This window comes from Monodon monoceros, unplaced genomic scaffold (genome assembly GCF_005190385.1).
Source record: "Monodon monoceros isolate NGI ecotype Baffin Bay Population unplaced genomic scaffold, NGI_Narwhal_1 Super_Scaffold_14, whole genome shotgun sequence".
Taxonomy (NCBI): domain Eukaryota; kingdom Metazoa; phylum Chordata; class Mammalia; order Artiodactyla; family Monodontidae; genus Monodon; species Monodon monoceros.
In genome coordinates, this window is record NW_021703770.1 from 55,110,411 (window position 1) to 55,127,797 (window position 17,387).

Genomic DNA, 17,387 nt, shown 5'->3' on the forward strand with positions numbered 1-17,387 from the left:
TGGATAACAGTTTTGCATTTTTCAGTCCATCACATTGTTTACATGATCCCAAATGTTTGCAATGTCTTCCCTTCTCTCTTTATCTAATTAAATTCTATTAATCCCTTGTGTTAGCCAAAGTAACTCCTATCCCTCAGGTAAAGTCCACTGGGTCAGGTGGCTCAGGTAACTCTCTTCTGTCTTGTACCTGTGCCATTTGGAGGAATGTGTGACTTCCAAGTCTACGAGGCAGAAGAGAATAAGGGAGGAGATTCACTGACATTGCAGGAGAGCAAAATCTGCCACCCAAAAATGTACATGAGGATTATTTTGGGTTGGTTGTTTTTAAGGAAAAAAAACCAAAACGCTCAGTAAGAGCTTTTACTTCCTCCCTCTTAACTGCCTAAAAGAATTTATACTGTGACCTATCCCAGGAAGAGTTCTATCACCAGCACTAACTACAAAGGAGAGGTAGACTAGGGGAAATTTAGCAAGACCTGTTTGAATAAAGACTTCTCTGCATCTCATTGTATCTGCATAGCATGGAAAACCTTTATTTACTAAACATTTGTTTTTCCCATCTTTCTGTAAATTGTTTTCCTCCCTTTTGAAGTCCCAAATTCCTACCCCCTTTTCTTTCTCTCAGATGGTATATAAGCCTCAATTGCCTAACTTGTCCTTGAGTCTCATTTTTTCTTATGAGGCCCCACATGTATGTAATTAAATTCAATTTTCTCCTGTTAATTTGTCTCCCGTCAATTTAATTCTTAGACTAGCCAGAAGAATCTAGAAGGGTGGAGGACAAATTTTTCTTCACTGACAACACCTAATTGCCATCACCTAGAAAAGATACAGTTCACTTCCTTTTATAGCCTTCTGGCATGGTTACATGGTTTCAACCTAACTGAATAGCAGGCTAGAAAAAATAGGAGAACACATGGAATATTTGTTTTAGTCAATTCTATTAACACGGACACAATCCATTTCTACTGTAGAAGCTTAACCCTCCACCTCAGCCTAAAGCAATCTTTCTCTCCTCTGAAATTCTACACCAATTTTCTATAATATTTCCTAGCCTGATTATAATGAATAGCTTTGCAGCATCTTCTCTACCATCTTTCTGACGGAGACAATTTTTCCAAAATTTATTTTCTCTCCTGAATTAAATTGTAAGCTTGTTGAGGGCAGGATCTAGTAAATATCTCCTGAGAGTGCTTAGCAAGATGCTTTATATATAGTGGAAGCTCAACCAGTAGTTCTTGCTAATTTCACATTCAAACAGTTTTAGTTAATGGAAAAACATCTAATGAAACAAGACTCCATTGCACTGCAGGCTTCTTTGGTTGAAGGACAAATTCATCTGAAAAGGATTTTTTAAAGGGGCAGGTCACATGATGTGTCACTGCTCTTTTGAATTCCTCTATACTCTCAAGGCAAGGTTGAATCCTCCTAAAATTACTAATATCACTGTGACTGATGATAATAACAACAATTTTCAGTGGTAATGTATGGTTTCCAAAAAGTTAAATAATTTGATTACTCTGATTCTCAAAACAATCCAAAAGAAAGCAAAGATGTTATCATAAAGTACATCACTTGAAGGAGGAAACTGAGGTTGAAAGTAATTATGGAGCTCACACAATTATACGAATTTAGCATTGACAAAGACATTAAAGATGTTCTAATCCAGCAGTTTCATTTACAGTTGAGGAAATCTCAGTCCAACTAGGTTAAGTGGCTTGTGCAAGGTCCCATAGAGAATGAGTGGATACAGCAAAATCAGAGCTCCTCAAGTCCAGTGATATTTAGGCTGCACCATTCTGTCTTTTGTTTAATTAAGAGCAACCCAAAATATGCATTGTTTTAAAAAGTTATTTAAAACAGCATCTACCTGAAATGGACTAAATGTCAAAAGGACTTTATAAGTCATAAGTTTTTAATGTCTTTTACTTCTCTTCATTAAATGGGAAAAAAGGAGCGAGTGAGAGAGAGCTCTCTTAGGTAAGAGTGTTCAGTATAAATCTTGAACCTTAATTATATTTGATCTTAAATTGGGTATGCAGCAACTATATGAAGTTAACTATAAGCTTAAATTTTACTCAATAAGTTGACAAAGCTGGCAAGTATAGCGAATAGAAAGACAACATGAGATATTTAGAACCCTTCTTAATGTAGAATTGATGGAACCACATTTGGTTTCCAAAATATTTGATAGCATTTATTTTAAACTAGTAACTGCAATTCGACTATGAATTATTTCTGCCATTATTTTAAAACTAGAATACTGTTGATAGTATTTATTATTAACACTCTCTATGCCCTAGATTCTGTAAGAAACAAATAAAATATGCAGTTCTGTTGCCAGGACTGTTTAACTTGCATTTCATTACTCTTTTAACCCTCAGTTTTTAATCTTTTAGAGGCGATTATAGGGGCTGGTAATCATACCTTATATATTATAAACAACACTTGTGTCATAAAAGACATCATGTGGTCCATTCCTCTGATTCTGAGCATGACAACCTTAGATCATGCAAAACTACACTTACTTCTCTAATTTTTCAAGATACCAGGTGTGAAGATCAAATCAGTCAAATGAAAAAAAAAAAGTGTATTTCCTTGGAAGCAGATATGTAACAGAAATTGAGTTATCTCCTGTGAGGAATAAAATAATTTGCATTTGGTCTCAAGATCACAATCAAAGGATCAAAGAAAAACACAATACAAGATGTAAAATTTTAATAAAGCAATAGTGACGTCATAAAGTGATATTTGATTTATTCTCATATGATTGATTCAGGCAATATGTACTGGTAGAGTTCAGAGAAGGGAGAAATACAGCCATTCAATAGAAATTCTCTCTTGCTGTAACTAAAGGCAATTTTTTTTGACTTAGTCTTTTGTGATCACCAGAACTGGCAAGTTACAAGTCAGCTTCTTTTTTTTTAAGTCTTTATATTTGCAACATTACCCATAACTTCTTATCTGTCTATGAAACTTTTCCTCTAGGGTTCAGCTGAGTATCTGTTAAATAATCTATAATTATTGATAATTATGCTTTAAGTCAATTTTCATGATATATCAAACTCTCAACTAGTGGAAAGCTTATATCCTATTCCCCATGTACATACAGCATAGTTAAATCCATGTCATCACCTCTTATTACTTCCAAATCAGTCTGGTCTTATTTGAGTCCAGGTAGGCCTTTGTCACCTCAAATATACACAATATTTTCTTGAAATAATATGTACTCTGACCCCATTACTATATCTTTTTTGAAAGCAGCTTGATTCAATTCTGCTCAAATAAATTAATATAGCCATTGCAAATAACTCACTTGGTGGGAACAAAAAAGTTCATGTGTCAATGTGATTAGAAAAGAGGGTGAGGCACTGGAATAAGTGAGAGAGGCATTTTGGAGTTAATCAAGATAAGAGTATAGTCACGTCATATCTCATATTTTACCCAAACAAAAGCACAGGGTATATGCAATGTATACTTTTATTATGTAAACCATATTATTTTACTTTGCCCTGTAATTGATAAATCATTCCTTTAGTTAGTTCTATTTCTAGACTACAAAATATTACATAGAATGTTCTTTTTGATTTGTTTTTTTCTTGCAGCCTAAATTTCCGAATATACATATTGTTGTATCAGGAATAGAAATAATATATTTGGGGTAGAAGGCAGATATTAAAGACTACAGTGTAAAAGAAAAAAACTTTTAGTTATAAGCTAAAATGCAACACACACAAACCAGAAATACCCTTGAAATAATTAGAAGGGATTTTCTTCTCCAGTGATGAAATGCATATGGACTCAGTAATGTATGTCATTGTGTTCATGACTGGTAGATACAAAATGCCTATTCTTTTTTCTACTACTCCAAGTCGCTGTTATAATATATAATTATCAGTAGGTAATAACACAACCAAATCTTCTGTAGCACTCCTTCCTAGGTAAACATATTGTTGGAGATTTTCTGTCAGGATATGAATACATGAGAGTGAAAGAGTGAAAAATGGCCTTCTCTACCCAAACTTTCCTTCACGTTTATTGCACCTCTTGAAGAGGGAGGAGATCTGAGTATGGTACAGAGAACAAGTAAAATAAAGCCATACAGAGTAGTGAATCTTATGTGCTTCATACTCACAGGTGCTGATACACTTTATCCCCAGAGGAAGTAGTACCTCTCTTGCGGACACCAAAGAATATAAACCAACAATTTACACAAGAGAAAACATAAACAAGCAAATATGACGTTAATCTTTAGATAAAATTTTATTTCCACTAAATTATCCTCAATATTTTTAATAACATTCAAAATGAGAAAGAGTGCAGAGAAACTGGAAGAAATTTAAACCTAGACTACAGTTGATAGTATTTAATACTAATAGTCTGGTGCCACTGCTCAATCAAATGACTACATACCAATAATTATGTCTTTTGCCCTATTCAAATCATTTCACTGGATGAGTTTCCTGGAAATCAAACTGGGTATAACAAATGCTTTCCCAGGAGCTTAATCTGTATTTGTTCCTGGGAAACAACAGAACAATTGTTGATGAAAAATCAGAACCTGAGCCACCCAACCTCACCTATATTGATATTGAACCATGTTCATATATTCTCTGTATTTCCAATGTGTTATAGAGCCACCTATAATAATGGGTCATTCACTCATTCAGCCAAGAGTTAAATAGCATTCTTTTAATGCCAATCACTATGCCAAATGATAAGCTTTCAAAGAAAACTGCAATCCACTGCAAATGTCAATTCCTTTCCTTGTATTTGCATTGCAACAGACTGAGGTTCAGACCCATTAAATCTATATCTTATTAATGGCTGCATGTCCACCACAGGAACAAATAGCAGTAACGTTAGGAAGAAATGCTATACTTATCACAAAAACATGTGTTTGTTTAAATAAATACTACTTTGCGGGTGTAAACATATTGTTCCATATTACTATTCCATGATCAGGATGAAGATTCCTTTTAAGTCAGGAGGGGAAAAAGGGGAACCCATGCAAAAACCCATGACTTCCCAGAGTTTAACAACTGACAATGTAATTGGACCAGAGGTTTTTGATGTATTACTTATATTCTTCATACGTCACGTCACCATCTTTCAGTGACATATTTGAGCACTGAGGGTATGGCTGTTTGTGTACATGTGTGTGTGTTATATACACACAAAAGCTATAGAAGTATAGTTTATATGTATACATATATATACACACACACACACATATTTAGAAAATATATTACACCTATAATTATTAAGAAGAAAATGGAAATAAAAGAGCAAAATGCTTGCTTTAAAAGTGTAAAACTTTTATAATGAACTCACATATCAGAAATTTCCACACATAGAGGTTGTATTTCGAAAGCGTATTGTCAGAACCATAAGCCTTACTGTCATTACTCTTACAGCAACGAGCTTATGAGTCGTTTCATTGGGTTTCATTTTAAGAAGGAAAGAATATATGACAGTTGGGATATGAAAGGTTTTGTCACCATGACCACATTCTTGCAAGAAAAAAGTAAAGAAAGTTGAGCAAGTCTTCTTAGTCTAGAAATAAACTTCAGTGTGCCTTTCACCTTTCTAGCCCGATAGAAAATTGCCCTCAGTTATCTGCATAATTTCCATTGATTCCAAGAAATATTTAATTGGATAGGAAAAATAAGAAGCTAATTTGTTCATCACATCTTTTGCTATTAACTTTGATTCTTCAGGGGTTATTTCTTTTGCTACTTCTATGTGACCCCTTTTCATAATGTGACTCTGGTAGAGTGAATGGCATAATTTGACATAGACAAAACTAATCTTTTTTTCTAACTGGATTTTCTTATATTTGACAACAGAGATAGTGGCTTAGTTAAAAATCCTCATAATACACACACACACACACACACACACACACACAAACATACTAACCTAGTTTTCCATATGCTTCTTTGAGTGATTGTTCCTGACCACATACACTGAATGACTGTGCTGATTAAATTCTGTGATCTTTTCTCCACATTTAATTCATCTTGTCAGGTATGGAAGACCAATGGCTTCATTTCAAAAAAGAAAAAAGAAAAAAAAAAAAAAGCCCACAGCACTTTGTTCCTTGACCTTTAGTTCTGAGGAAAAAAGAAAAACACTGAAACACACCCATCTAAGTGGCAAACGTTTATAGATAATTTCTATTTTATGAAGGAGAGTGAGACATTTTTAAGTTTTAAAAGGAGGCTATTTTTTGGAGTCAAGGCAGTGTTTCTCCTCTGCATTGGACAACTGGTAGAGAAAGGGCCTTCCATGTATCTGTCGGATTCCCATACACAGCCTGTGAAGTTTCCCCGAGTCCAGGCTGGTTATCTCACAAATCTGTGCAAAGCTCCGGTGAATAATTTATACCAGGCAGGAGGTGACAAGTTAAACACGCCTATTTTGTCTAAAACGCTATGAAGGCATCAAGATGGAGCCAAGCTGCAGGGTGAGGGGAGCTCGGCTGATGGGAACCCCAGTCTGTCTAGAAGAGAGGATGCCGCTGTAAAGAAAATGAAATGTAATGAGATCCTCTTTCATGCATAATTCATAGGTGAAAACACGACTGCATAAAAAGCTATGGATTTTAACAAGGCAAGCCTGCAATCATGCACATTATCTTCCCAGAGGAACTTTATATATAATATTGGTCAAAAAGGAGAGGATTCTGAATACCAGTACAAAATAGAGCTGACAGGTTTTCAAATGCAGCAGAATTTACTTTAATGTACGATACCTGTAAAAGAAATAATTTCTATTTACACCTGAAAACTACTGCTTAGCCAAAATTTACCTTAAAACATTTATTTCTTCTTTAAATGAAAAAAATAAAAATAAATAAGAAACAACCCAGAGAAGGAGAGAATAGAAGATTCACGTGGATAAACATAACGACAACGCACCAGCTGTGTTTCCTGAATGTTGCGGGATTAGGTAAAACTGGACTTGGCCAGCATTTTACCTCCGCCGGCAACAAACGTTTAGATAGAAACGTAGGCAATGAAGAAGCTTTAAAGATGATGACATGTTAGCTCTTGTCAAGGTAAAATTTAATTTGGATGTGTTGTCAGAACAAACTTTGTAATTCAGTTTTCAAGACCAGTTTTGGAGCTAACACATGCCTGATTTGAAATGGTGTTTAACGCGTGGGACCCTTAGCTGAAGGATTAAAGAAGAATGTTGATTAAACTTGGGATGCCTTAAATTTATCACCATCAAACCCTAAAGATGCCTTAGCTTGAAAGAATTGGCGGGATGGAGGCTGGAGGTGGAAACAGTCCTTTGATTGTCCACGCTTAGAAAGTACATAGGAATACAGGGAATACAACAGAAGCACTCAGAGGTGTCTGCGAAACATACAAGCTAGAGAGCTGTGCAGGCTTGTTTGCTTGGCTTATGCTATGTAATAGCAATGTTTGAAAGAAAAGCAAAGTAGTTACATGGCATCCGGTTACAGTTTTGTGGCTCTGATATTTGACTGAAGAAAGCAGTAAATGTTGAAAAAGCTTGACGTAGCAATATCAAAGTGATTGTCTGTCTACCGTGGGATTTTTGTCAGGTTCATAAGAAGCAGAGATATACTATAAAGAACAGTGGGTTGAAGTGGCTTAGATGCCAAATAAATCTATTCCTCTTAAACAAAACTGTTTTATTAAACTCCATTTGATGTTACTCAGTTGTGCTTCAGGTTTTGACATTATTTGAAAAATGTAAGCTTTGGGAGATAATGATTTAATTTCTTAATTTGAAATCATAGCTTTTGTGACTTAGTAGCAGAACAAAGCCTACCCACCACTGGAGCTGGTCACAAAGGGAGTCCTTCCAGGATTCTAGGGCTTTTAGTATATCCAGGTTCCAGTGATAAATTTGGAGCCTAAAGTTTACCACTGCATTATGTTTAACTATTCACTTTAATGCTACTCTGATATATTCCTGGCACTGTTTTGCTTTTCAAAGATGTTTACAACCCACTGCCCCAAACATAGCCTCAGTGACATGAGGTTATCTCTCCAAGGCATCCAGAGTTAACCAGCTAATCACACCTGTTTATACCTCACATCAGAGTTTAATACTCCACTGCTTGATTTCCTTCCTTTCTTCCTTGCTTTCTTCCTCCCTCCCTCCCTTCCTTCCTCCCTCCCTCCCTCCCTTCCTTCTTTCCTTCCTTCCTTCCTTCCTTCCTTCCTTCCTACCTTCCTTCTTTCCTTCCTTCCTTCCTTCCTTCCTTCCTTCCTTCCTTCCTTCTTTCCTTCCTTCCTTCCTTCTTTCTTTTCTGTCATAAAAACACACACACAGAGTGACTTATCTCTGCTTGTAATAAATCCATATTGGTAGTGTGGCTGGGAAAATACCGTTCAGGGTGACAGTATCTATTCCCGACTCTGCTGGAAGGTGAGAGGAGGCGATCACATCTGTTTCCTCTACCTGACAGCTGTGCACTCCTGCACTTCTTCCTGCCAGCCCAGCACACTGCTGAGAAGTTTGCTATATTGAAGGATCAATTTTCAAGCACAGAAAGAATTTGTTTGCTTGTACACCTGTGCTCTAAAGGAAGTTTTCCCATTGCTTATGCCAGTTGGATGACTTGCTGAATTCTTTAGCATATATAAAAATGCAAAGTGCCTGAAATGGGAATGAAATGATAACATTATTAGAATTCTCTCTTGGGGTCAGATGAGACAGACGGTTGCATTAGGAGGATGCTGGGAATAGCTTCTCTAGTCTAAGTTTGTTTGCTATTTGTTTCCCTTTCTGTGAAAGCAATGCACATATTCAATATCCTACAGGACACAAAGCACATTTAAAATAAAGAGGGGGCAGGCTGCGACATGAATATTAAAACTCCCACTGACTGAGCTTCATGCACAAGCATTGGTAAAGGCCATCGTAGGTCTCCTGGATTCCACATTTCTCCTGAAACCTTCTGCATTCAGGAAACCTCGTGAAAACAAGTCATATGTGTAGGAAGATGCAATCCCCAAATCAAGTGAATTTGCTTTTCTAACTCATTCAAATAAAATCAGACTATATCATCATTTGCTTAAATTCTTCACATGTCCTCTTATGAAGCTTAAAACATATGCCTCTTTTGGGGTTTGGCCTCTGCTTCTCTCTCCAAGTTTATTTCCCACCACTCTCCTATCTTACTCTGCTTCACCACTCTGGATTCCATGGTAATAAAGAAGTTGATGGGGTCTAGAAGCAAGAATGAAAAAGTTGGCTTTTAAGGTAAGAACTGTACTCCCTCCATTGTAATGAGAAAAAGATGTACAGACACAGATAGTAAAACAAATAGGGAATTCTCCTTTAATGATGTATTTTTGATGAGTGACACGAGATAAAGGAAATTTTTCGGAAGGAATTCAGATTTCAGGGTTTATTGTAAAATGACCTGGAGAAATTAGTGTCCTGCTATGCATCTAGAAAAGGAAATGATGATAACTAGAAACCAGCATGGGTTCACTAAGAATAACAATGTGGGGAAAATTTTCTTTCTTTCTAGACAGTGTTATTAGATGAGAATATTAGGGTATAATAATAACACTTGACAAGGTCTCTTGTGATGAAAAACCTTGACTCCATGCTTATAAATTTGATAGAATGGAAGTACTAAAAATGATTTTGCCCAAAGATGCCAATCATTAAGCAACCTAGAAGGAAGAATCTGGTTGTGAGTCACAGGGCTCTCTACTCCTACAATTTGCTCACAATGTATAAATAATTAGGATGAAAAAAAGCAAGACACTTTTGTCAGATTGGTGGGTAACTTGAAGACGGGAAGGAGAATGGATAATTTGCATGCAGATTTTTTTTTTTTTTTGAATCATGGCAAGCAGAATCATGTGCTTGATTCTTGAAGTCCTTAATATACTGTGTTTCCTTTTCTTTGAAAAGCTGTAAAGATTGAAATGAAATCCATGATTTAAATAAAACTAGGTTTGGGATGGAACTGGATAAAAGTTCTGAATGAGTAAGAGTGCAGGGCGATGGTATCTATCTAGTTCTCAAAGTGATTGAAGGTAGGAAGATATGATCAACATTAATTCCCTTCTACCTGAGGAAGAAGGTCTCCTTGTCTCTGCCCTTCTTTCTATCCTGATGCCTTTTTTTTTTTTTTTAACATCTTTTGGAGTAAAATTGCTTTACAATGTTGTGTTAGTTTCTGCTGTACAACAAAGTGAATCAGCTATACATATACATATATCACCATATCTCCTCCCTCTTTCATCTCCCTCCCACCCTCCCTATCCCACCCCTCTAGATGGACACAAAGCACCAAACTGATCTCCCTGTGCTATGTGGCTGCTTCCCACTAGCTATCTATTTTACATTTGGTAGTTGATATATGTCAATGCCACTCTCTCACTTCATCCCAGCTTACCCTTCTCCCTTCCTGTGTCCTCAAGTCCATTCTCTATGTCTGTGTCTTTATTCCTGTCCTGGGTTCATCAGAGCCATTTTTTTTTTTTTTTTTTTTAGATTCCATATATACATATATATGCGTTAGCATACAGTATTTGTTTTTCTCTTTCTGACTTACTTCACTCTGTATGACAGACTCTAGGTCCATCCACCTCACTACAAATAATTCAATTTTGTTTCTTTTTATGGCTGAGTAATATTCCATTGTATATATGTGCCACATCTTCTTTATCCGTTCATCTGTCGATGGACACTTAGGTTGCTTCCATGTCTTGCTATTGAAAATAGTGCTGCAATGAACATTGTGGTACATGACTCTTTTTGAATTATGGTTTTCTCAGGGTATATGTCCAGTAGTGGGATGGCTGGGTCATATGGTAGTTCTATTTTTAGCTTTTTAAGGAACCTCCATACTGTTCTCCATAGTGGTTGTATCAATTTACATTCCCACCAACAGTGCAAGAGCGTTCCCTTTTCTCCACACCCTCTCTAACATTTATTGCTTGTAGAGTTTTTGATGATGGCAATTCTGACTGGTGTGAGGTGATACCTCATTGTGGTTTTGATTTGCATTTCTCTAATGGTTAGTGATGTTGAGCATCCTTTTATGTGTTTATTGGCAATCTGTTTATCTTCTTTGGACAAATGTCTATTTAGGTCTTCCGCCCTTTATCCTGATTCTTTTTGGGTTCATATTTCCAATCACTTCCTGTTTCTCTCCTCTGATTTAATTCTCTCCTGGAAGCCAGGATCACCCAACATATGGACTGCAGTTTCTCCACTTTTTAGATTAATTTTTCTCCTAGTAGGATCTAACTTCTTGGCCAGAAAGAATGTGACATATTTGGTCTAAACATTGAGCTCATTTGTCACAAATAGACTCCTGTAATGAAATAATGTAGAAGTGTGGGTTTTTAAAACTTTATTCAATTCAAAAGGCAAGTTTCTGTCAATGGACTCTGTGCTGAGAAGTTTGCAAGTCAGGTTCACTGCAAGAGGTAATATGAAAAGTTTTAAAGCTTCTGAATTTTTTTGGTAACTGTGCTTTTAACTGTTACCAATATTTGAATTAAGATGAACCAGAGGATGGGCATTTGGTTTATTTAAATATGTCAGATGACTAGTTCCTGGAAACCAACTGTTATTTACTTAGCTGCTTCCTCACATCAAGGGCTTTATACTTTCTTGCTCATGTAACAAAATGCTTAAACAAGCTGAATTATAATCTGTGAAGAAAAAAACAGGGGCATTGTAGATTGTTCAAGGAAGAGTAAGAATTCCAGTTTTAAAATGCACTGATGTCATGAGAATATGAGACCCGCACTCATTTGCTCATACCATGAATGAGTTAAATGGAATCTCTTACTTTTAAAAATTTCAGAATTGTTTGCTGAGAAATAAAGAATTTGAGAAGAAATTTTGGAGAATTTGATAACTATAGTTAAGTCCTCTTGTCTGTTTTCCTTCTAACTTATCTTAATGTTATACAATTAAAAAAAAAACCCTTCAGATGTTTTCAGAATTTATGTGGTAGAATTGTTATGGAGTTAACATATATTTCCTGTAATGTATGCATTTGAACTAGTTTCTACATAGTATACTAAATTTTAGAAGAGCCACAAAGTTTATATATCTACAAACCAAAAATGTCTATCAGCAGGTGATGAGTAAGCAAATTGTGTTATATAAGTATAATGGAATACTACTTGCTGAAGAAAAGGAATAAACTTAGTACTTTAACACAACAACATGGGTGAACCTAAACAAGAATAGCTGAGTGAAAGAGGCTAGACATAGAAGAGTATACACTGTATGATTTCATTTATATGAGTGTCTAGAACATGATCTTGATTATGTTGATGGTTACACAGGTGTGTAAATGTGTTAAAACACATGTAACTGTATATTCGAAATTGGTGCAGTTTATTCTATGTAAATTACACCTCAGTAAAGTTGTTTTAAGAAACAAAACATACAAAACAAAAAAGCTTATATATGTGGATCTCTGATCGTGTGGTCCACCATGAAAATATGTGGACACCTCTTCTTTAAAACACCAAGATAAAATTTGTGAATTTGTTGAAAATTTCTCCTCCCTAAGTACAAAAGTATCTGCAGCCTGCAGTTCAACCAGAGCTTAATGCGGAGGTTGCCTTGGAGAAAAGTGAAGGGACAGCTAATCAAGCATCTTTTCAGAGTTGCATAAGGTGCTTTCAAAACATGCATATATATTGTGTTGTGTTTAAGAATTTCTTAGGAGAGAGGCCTTCTGTTGTCAGGAAACTTCAAGGTAAACCAGGTGCTGGGGGTGTCTTCCATTCAAGAGGCCTGAATGTGGTAGAACTATCCTACATGAGCCAAAGGCAGGAGTGTGTTAATTGCCCTGGGAAGGAATTTGTAAGCATGAATGTAGTAGGCCAAGTGATCGGAGTCAGTAGATGGGGAAGTTTGTGGGATTCATGATGAAACCCTGCCACATAACCTTCCACATCTACAATAGAGTCTGTAAACGTTTGCAGCAGGGTTGGTGGCTTGACCCTGGGGTAACCCAGAGTAGAAAAGGAGCCAGCAAAATTGCAGGAGTTGGACTACTCCCTAAAAATTAGAAGACATCTTGCAAGGCCCCTGGTTTGCCTATGTACAATGTCTGCGTACTTCCTACCTAAACCTGTGGAACTCACTTGACTTTCTGGGTTACACATTTATGCAATCTTGATTTTACAGTATATGCGTAACAATTTAAGAATTTTTTCTCAACGTAACAATTTTTTTAAAAAAGGCTCTAAGATGTCAGAGTTGAAAAAGGGGAAGGAACCGCAAGGGCTGGCTTTCAGTTGGTTGAAAGCCATACATTCCAAATGTGACTTGACTCTTTTATTGTAGGTTGTGGGTAAATTCCATAACATCCAGTGTTTTCTGTGTCAATATATATTCTGAAGCCAAAATTTGTTTGTGTGAGACTTCCTTTTGGCATATTCTGTTACACTGTAACTTGAGGTGGTCAAAAATTTGAGAATAAATTTAAGTAAACATTTCAAATATTACTGTTAAAAGTTTATTTTAAATGTTAGATTCACTGTTATAAAATTTCAGAACCGATATCTTTTGTTCTTTTACTATAATTCTCTTTAGAGTTCACTCCTGCTAAATTCTTAAATACTTCTTTCTCATCCTAAATGAGACTAATACCTGGGGCCAGGACAAAGAAAATCAGTTCTCTTACAAGTAAGGGAATTCTTTATATTACTTCATTAAATATAAGCATTGCTTGCCTAGCAAATACAAAGCTACAATGTTGCTGGGCAAAGAAAAAGTTAATTCTGTTTTGTTTTTTTTCTGAATTTGGTGTTTGTCAAAATATTGAAGAACTGTGCTAATTTTTTCCCTGAAAGTATAAATAACTTTAATTAGCCTATAGTAATTGGTCTAGCTCTTTGTCTTTTGTTTTTAATATATAGATCAGAGTGCTCATATTGCTGAATAACATTTAGAACACTCTTTCAATTGAGACCTATTGGTGGCTCAGGAAATCAGTTCAGTAAGTTGCAAGAAGCAATTTTTTAAATGAAGTGATAAAAAATACTAGAGCTCATCACCCATGGAAACTGAAAGCATTGTTTTGTGAAACATTTTTCAGCTATATGTGCACGTGCCTCTTGTGTGTGTGTGTGTGTGTGTGTGTGTGTGTGTGTACTAGGTTGCAAGATAAAGACTGTTTCTTACTGTGGGTTGAGAAAATCAAAAATATTTTTAAATAGTTTGTAATAGTATTTTAGAGGATCACTTAAAATGTGACAGCTGAAATAATTGAGCTTCTGTCCTATGAAGAAAGAGATAGTTAGTGATAACTGAACACTCGGATTAATAAATTTCGTTACAATGGGATTGAACAAGAAAATTAGGTTCAAGATGGCTCTCCTACGTCTTTTTCTGAAGTCACTGGAAACTCTTTTATCCCTTAGATAACCCACCTTAAAACACTACATTCATATATTTTTAGGACATTTCAAAAATTTAAATATCATCAAACCTCCGTGGTTCACATTTTGATCAAATATAAATAGTCCCATGAGCTACTTTATTTTATTTTTTTATTCCCTTTGCCTGGAATGTTCTACCTGCAGCTGGTCATATGGACAGTACTCATCAGAAAACATCTCTAATATATCTTCTAGAGAAGGGTTTTCTGAACCACCAAATCTAAAATGTATCCCCTCAGTATGTCAGAATATGTTTTTTTTCTTTTTAATAACACTTATCATGTAAAATAAAAATATTTGTTTCCTTCCTCATTTTGCTAACTACTCGATCTAAAATCCACCTATCCGTCTCTCTACAATGTGAGCTCCAGAAAGGAAAGTCTTTGCCTCTCTTGTCCACTGCTTGCCTCAGAAAAGTGTCTGACACAGAGTCGTTCCTCAATAAATATTTATTGACTACATGACTGATTTAGTTTAAGAAATGACCACAGGGCTTCCCTGGTGGCGCAGTGGTTGAGAGTTTGCCTGCCGATGCAGGGGACATGGGTTCGTGCCCCGGTCCGGGAAGATCCCACATGCCGCGGAGCGGCTGGGCCCGTGAGCCATGGCCACTAAGCCTGCACGTCCGAAGCCTGTGCTCCGCAACGGGAGAGGCCACAGCAGTGAGAGGCCCGCGTACCGAAAAAAAAGAAAAAGAAATGACCACAACATTTGAATCTTGCTTTATAAAAACTTTCTAAAAGTGGAAATCAGGACATCTATAGCAATATACCATTCAAAATAATTTTGGGGGAGGGCCTGGCTTTGTCCTCATTAGACTTTATTTATTTTCTATTTACTCTGAGTAGGAGTGTTTGGATTCCAAACCTTGAATAGCTTAGGAAATAATCAGAAAAGAAAAAACAAAAAAAAACTTTATTACCAACTCTGACCAGCAATCCCATTTAAAGCTAGAGTCAATAACAACTCTGATGAAGGCAATTAAAATACAGTTTGTAACTAAGGTGGCTACTTTAGTAGATCATTCTGTCTCCATCTGCTATTTTAGGGGTCAATATGAGCCCTTTGTGTATTAAAATCTGTCAAATATACTCCTGAAAGTTCTTTTTTCAGTTAGCAAATTAAGAGGAGTGGATGACTACTATCTCTATTACAGGCTGGAAAACCAGTATATCTGCCTGAGTGCACTTATTTGAATGGAAAATAGCTAGATATAAAGTACACTGAAAAGAAATATGATAAAGCCTTTAAGCTAAGAGGCAGCTGACCCTATGTTAAAGGTTAAGTACTTCAAAAGTGATATTATTGGGGGGAAATTTTGTCTCTATGGGTGATTAAATTTAGTCTTCAAAAATTTGAAGAGTTAGGACATTTAAATTGCTAGATGACTTTTTAGTAAAACAGTGACCTTGAGATTACATTGGTTATGTACCTAACCCACTTAAGATATTATTGTGATCATGAAGCCATTATTTGAAATATGCTGTTTGGCCAATAGATACTATAATAAATGTTACCTCTATTTTAATACCAAGGTAAAATTAATAACTTTCAAGTTGAAATTCAGTTTATTTATATACATCCTCCTCCAAATTCTCATCAAGTTCTACCATTGTTTGTTATGTTATAACAGATGTATAAACACCAAAAAGGAAATATGTCAAATCAAACTGTTTATTGTCTGATCTCGAGAATGATCCAGAGAAGCAACTGTCCAATGTTTAAATTCTGAGGCTTAAAATAAATATTTCAGAAAGACTCTCATCTTTTGTTGGTTAGTAAAATACACCACAGAATATCACTTCCTCACTACTTAATTCACTGTAAAGAAATATAGAATTTTTTAAAAAGAATTGCTTTGTCTGGTAAACATGGAAGGTCTACTGAAATAGGCATTTAAAAAAATAGATTGTGCTAGCTTTGGCAGCATATATACTGAAATTAATATGATACAGAGAAGATTAGCATGACGCTGTAGAGGATAACATGCAAATTTGTGAAGCATTCCATATATTTGGTATGTGTGAAAGTTGTTGAGAATTGATCCTTCTCATCACAAGGAAAAAATATTGTTTTCTTTTTCTTTTTTTCGTATCTATATGAGATGACAGATCTGTATGAGATATGATGTTAAACTTGTAGTAATCGCTTCATGATATATGTAAGTCAAATCATTATGCTATACACCTTAAACGTACACAGTGCTCTATGATAATTGTATCTCAATAAAATTGTAAAAATTGATTATGCCATAAAAGCATAAAATTGAAAGGCAATCATTATAATAGCAACAAAATAAGGGTCTATTTTATTGCATACTGAGTTAGTGCCGGATTCTGAACCAGGTACTTTCTCACAAAAACTCTGGAAAGTCACTACTTTCTAGTAGTTTTTAAGAAGTATACATTGTATACCTCTTGTCAATTTACAGACTTAGAAACTTTCTTAATTGAACTATATAAACATTTATACTAGAAGTGCATGAATATCAATGAAATAACTTTATTTCCAAAATGTGGCCGGTAAATAGAATATGTTTTGGGGAAATAATACATTCCTTCTATTACTGGCACAAAAATATAACTTTGGTTAAAAAGAGATTGAATGATTTATTGATTGATTTGATGACTAGTTATGACAACCCTATTTACCCTCACTTTCAAATCTACTATCAGGAATTGTCCAGCTGCTAAAAGTTTCAAAGTGTTGGTAAGTAAGAGAGACTCATCCTGATAAATGCAGTGTCTTACTTTGTGAAAACATGACAAAACTTTAAGAAGTGACTATTGTTAAAACATAATTTAAAAAAATTAAGAATGCGGTTTTGGGGGTTTTGTTTTTTTAATTCCATTATGTTGATTTCAATTTCCTTCATACAAGTAGAAATTGAAGTCTTCAAAGGGATTCCCAAAATGTTGTCTATGTTAAAATGCCATTTCTAAAAGATAATCAACAACTGATGTT

At 35.5% G+C, this 17,387-nt stretch overlaps 1 non-coding gene across 1 annotated transcript; it reads left to right on the plus strand.

Moving 5' to 3' along the window:
• The first annotated feature begins 16,334 nt into the window (after positions 1-16,334).
• Positions 16,335-16,439, plus strand: LOC114895728. The gene has a single exon (XR_003793627.1). It is a non-coding gene; the product is annotated as a U6 spliceosomal RNA (small nuclear RNA).
• The last annotated feature ends 948 nt before the right edge of the window (positions 16,440-17,387 follow it).